Source organism: Strongylocentrotus purpuratus, unplaced genomic scaffold (assembly GCF_000002235.5).
Source record: "Strongylocentrotus purpuratus isolate Spur 01 unplaced genomic scaffold, Spur_5.0 spur5_scaffold_3, whole genome shotgun sequence".
Taxonomy (NCBI): Eukaryota; Metazoa; Echinodermata; class Echinoidea; order Camarodonta; family Strongylocentrotidae; genus Strongylocentrotus; species Strongylocentrotus purpuratus.
In genome coordinates this window covers 24,559,501-24,564,992 of record NW_022145609.1, presented here as the reverse complement: position 1 = coordinate 24,564,992, position 5,492 = coordinate 24,559,501, and positions in this window count along the sequence as shown.

Below are 5,492 nucleotides of genomic sequence, written 5' to 3'. Positions count from 1 at the left end.
GAACCACCCCGGCCCTTACCATTTCGGCCTGAAATTGGTGTTTATTCAAATTATCACAATATTTGCCCCTACGCCCCTTTCAAAGGGATATGGGGGTCAGGATCATCTAATGGCATGTATGTACATTCATTGTGGGGAAACTAGCCTAATCAAAAAAATATAATATTTTCCTCCAAAATGCTGAGAACCACCCCGGCCCTTACCATTTCGGCCTGAAATTGGTGTTTATTCAAATTATACAATATTTGCCCCTACGCCCCTTTCAAAGGGATATGGGGGTCAGGATCCATCTAATGGCATGTATGTACATTCATTGTGGGGAAACTAGCCTAATCAAAAAATATAATATTTTCCTCCAAAATGCTGAACCACCCCGGCCCTTACCATTTCGGCCTGAAATTGGTGTTTATTCAAATTTTTCACAATATTTGCCCCTACGCCCCTTTCAAAGGGATATGGGGGTCAGGATCAATCTAATGGCATGTATGTACATTCATTGTGGGGAAACATAGCCTATAAAAAAAAATATATATTTTCCTCCAAAATGCTGAACCACCCGCCCTTACCATTTCGGCACGAAAGTTGTGATATTCAAATTTTACAATATTTGCCCTCGCCCTTTCAAAGGGATATGGGGGTCAGGATCCATCTAATGGCATGTATGTACATTCATTGTGGGGAAACTAGCCTATTAAAAAAAAAAAATATTTTCCTCCAAAATCGTGAACCACCCGGCCCTTACATTTCGGCCTGAAATTGTGTTTATTCAAATTATCACAATATTTGCCCCTACGCCCCTTTCAAAGGGATATGGGGGTCAGGATCCATCTAATGGCATGTATGTACATTCATTGTGGGGAAACTAGCCTATTAAAAAAAAAAAATATTTTCCTCCAAAATGCTGAACCACCCCGGCCCTTACCATTTCGGCCGAAAGTGTGATTATTCAAATTTTTACAATATTTGCCCCTACGCCCCTTTCAAAGGGATATGGGGGTCAGGATCCATCTAATGGCATGTATGTACATTCATTGTGGGGAAACTAGCCTATTAAAAAAAAAATATTTCCTCCAAAATGCTGAACCACCCCGGCCCTACAATTTCGGCACGAAAGTTGTGATAATTCAAATTTTTACAATATTTGCCCCTACGCCCCTTTCAAAGGGATATGGGGGTCAGGATCCATCTAATGGCATGTATGTACATTCATTGTGGGGAAACTAGCCTATTAAAAAAATATATATATTTTCCTCCAAAATGCTGAACCACCCCCGGCCCTTACCATTTCGGCCTGAAATTGTGATTATTCAAATTTTCACAATATTTGCCCCTACGCCCCTTTCAAAGGGATATGGGGGTCAGGATCCATCTAATGGCATGTATGTACATTCATTGTGGGGAAACTAGCCTATTCAAAAAAATATAATTATTTCCTCCAAAATGCTGAACCACCCCGGCCCTACCATTTCGGCTGAACGAAAGTGGTGTTTATTCAAATTATCACAATATTTGCCCCTACGCCCCTTTCAAAGGGATATGGGGGTCAGGATCATCTAATGGCATGTAGGTACATTCATTGTGGAGAAACTAGCCTATTAAAAAAAAAAAATTATTTTCCTCCAAAATCTTGAACCACCCCGGCCCTTACCATTCGGCCTGAAATTGGGTTTATTCAAATTATCACAATATTTGCCCCTACGCCCCTTTCAAAGGGATATGGGGGTCAGGATCCATCTAATGGCATGTATGTACATTCATTGTGGGGAAACTAGCCTATTCAAAAAAAAATATATATTTTCCTCCAAAATGCTGAACCACCCGGCCCTTACCATTTCGGCCTGAAATTGGTGTTTATTCAAATTATCACAATATTTGCCCCTACGCCCCTTTCAAAGGGATATGGGGGTCAGGATCCATCTAATGGCATGTATGTACATTCATTGTGGGGAAACTAGCCTAATCAAAAAATATAATTTTTTCCTCAAAATGCTGAACCACCCCGGCCCTTACCATTTCGGCCTGAAATTGGTGTTTATTCAAATTATCACAATATTTGCCCCTACGCCCCTTTCAAAGGGATATGGGGGTCAGGATCCATCTAATGGCATGTATGTACATTCATTGTGGGGAAACTAGCCTATTAAAAAAAAATATATTTTCCTCCAAAATGCTGAACCACCCCGGCCCTTACCATTTCGGCACGAAAGTTGTGTTTATTCAAATTTTCACAATATTTGCCCTACGCCCCTTTCAAAGGGATATGGGGGTCAGGATCCATCTAATGGCATGTATGTACATTCATTGTGGGGAAACTAGCCTATTCAAAAAAAATAATATTTTCCTCAAAAATGCTGAACCACCCGGCCCTTACAATTTCGGCACGAAAGTTGTGATAATTCAAAATTTTACAATATTTGCCCCTCGCCCCTTTCAAAGGGATATGGGGGTCAGGATCCATCTAATGGCATGTATGTACATTCATTGTGGGGAAAATAGCCTATTAAAAAATATAATATTTTCCTCCAAAATGCTGAACCACCCCGGCCCTTACAATTTCGGCCTGAAATTGGTGTTTATTCAAATTATCACAATATTTGCCCCTACGCCCCTTTCAAAGGGATATGGGGGTCAGGATCCATCTAATGGCATGTATGTACATTCATTGTGGGGAAACTAGCCTAATCAAAAAAATATAATTTTCCTTCAAAATGCTGAACCACCCCGGCCCTTACCATTTCGGCCTGAAATTGGTGATATTCAAATTATCACAATATTTGCCCCTACGCCCCTTTCAAAGGGATATGGGGGTCAGGATCCATCTAATGGCATGTATGTACATTCATTGTGGGGAAACTAGCCTATTAAAAAAAAAATATATTTTCCTTCAAAATGCTGAACCACCCCGGCCCTTACATTTCGGCACGAAATTGGTGTTTATTCAAATTATCACAATATTTGCCCCTACGCCCCTTTCAAAGGGATATGGGGGTCAGGATCCATCTAATGGCATGTATGTACATTCATTGTGGGGAAACTAGCCTATTAAAAAAAATATATATTTTCCTCCAAAATGCTGAACCACCCCGGCCCTACCATTTCGGCCCGAAAGTTGTGATAATTCAAATTTTTACAATATTTGCCCCTACGCCCCTTTCAAAGGGATATGGGGGTCAGGATCCATCTAATGGCATGTATGTACATTCATTGTGGGGAAACTAGCCTAATCAAAAAATATAATATTTTTCCTCCAAAATGCTGATGAACCACCCCGGCCCTTACCATTTCGGCCTGAAATTGGTGTTTATTCAAATTATCACAATATTTGCCCCTACGCCCCTTTCAAAGGGATATGGGGGTCAGGATCCATCTAATGGCATGTATGACATTCATTGTGGGGAAACTAGCCTATTAAAAAATAAATTTTTTCCTTCAAAATGCTGAACCACCCCGGCCCTTACATTTCGGCCCGAAAGTTGTGATAATTCAAATTTTTACAATATTTGCCCCTACGCCCTTTCAAAGGGATATGGGGGTCAGGATCCATCTAATGGCATGTATGTACATTCATTGTGGGGAAACTAGCCTATTAAAAAAAAATATAATATTTTCCTCCAAAATGCTGAACCACCCCGGCCCTTACCATTTCGGCTGAAATTGGTTTGTTTATTCAAATTTACACAATATTTGCCCCTACGCCCCTTTCAAAGGGGATATGGGGTCAGGATCCATCTAATGGCATGTATGTACATTCATTGTGGGGAAACTAGCCTAATCAAAAAATATAATTTTTCCTCCAAAATGCTGAACCACCCCGGCCCTTACCATTTCGGCCTGAAATTGGTGTTTATTCAAATTATCACAATATTTGCCCCTACGCCCCTTTCAAAGGGATATGGGGGTCAAGATCCATCTAATGGCATGTAGGTACATTCATTGTGGAGAAACTAGCCTATTAAAAAAAAAAAATATTTTCCTCCAAAATCTGTGAACCACCCCGGCCCTTACCATTTCGGCCTGAAATTGGTTTTATTCAAATTATCACAATATTTGCCCCTACGCCCCTTTCAAAGGGATATGGGGGTCAGGATCCATCTAATGGCATGTATGTACATTCATTGTGGGGAAACTAGCCTAATAAAAAAAATAATATTTTCCTCCAAAATGCTGAACCACCCGGCCCTTACCATTTCGGCCTGAAATTGGTGTTTATTCAAATTATCACAATATTTGCCCCTACGCCCCTTTCAAAGGGATATGGGGGTCAGGATCCATCTAATGGCATGTATGTACATTCATTGTGGGGAAACTAGCCTATTAAAAAAAAAATATTTTCCTTCAAAATGCTGAACCACCCCGGCCCTTACAATTCGGCACGAAAGTTGTGATAATTCAAATTTTTACAATATTTGCCCCTACGCCCCTTTCAAAGGGATATGGGGGTCAGGATCCATCTAATGGCATGTATGTACATTCATTGTGGGGAAACTAGCCTATTCAAAAAATATTAATTTTCCTCCAAAATGCTGAACCACCCCGGCCCTTACCATTTCGGCCGAAATTGTGATAATTCAAATTTTTACAATATTTGCCCCTACGCCCCTTTCAAAGGGATATGGGGGTCAGGATCCATCTAATGGCATGTATGTACATTCATTGTGGGGAAACTAGCCTATTAAAAAAAAAAATTATTTTCCTCCAAAATGCTGAACCACCCCGGCCCTTACAATTTCGGCCGAAAGTTGTGATAATTCAAATTTTTACAATATTTGCCCCTACGCCCCTTTCAAAGGGATATGGGGGTCAGGATCCATCTAATGGCATGTATGTACATTCATTGTGGGAAAACTAGCCTATTAAAAAAAAAAAATTTTCCTCCAAAATGCTGAAACCACCCCCGGCCCTTACAATTTCGGCACGAAAGTGTGGGTAAAAACAGCCTATTAAAAAAAAAAAATATTTTCCTCCAAAATGCTGAACCACCCCGGCCCTTACCATTTCGGCCTGAAATTGGTGTTTATTCAAATTTTTACAATATTTGCCCCTACGCCCCTTTCAAAGGGATATGGGGGTCAGGATCCATCTAATGGCATGTATGTACATTCATTGTGGGGAAACTAGCCTATTAAAAAAAAAAATTATTTTCCTCCAAAATGCTGAACCACCCCGGCCCTTACCATTTCGGCCCTGAAATTGGTGTTATTCAAATTATCACAATATTTGCCCCTACGCCCCTTTCAAAGGGATATGGGGGTCAGGATCCATCTAATGGCATGTATGTACATTCATTGTGGGGAAACTAGCCTATTAAAAAAAATATATTTTCCTTCAAAATGCTGAACCACCCCGGCCCTTACAATTTCGGCCGAAATTGTGATTATTCAAAATTTTTACAATATTTGCCCCTACGCCCCTTTCAAAGGGATATGGGGGTCAGGATCCATCTAATGGCATGTATGTACATTCATTGTGGGGAAACTAGCCTATTAAAAAAT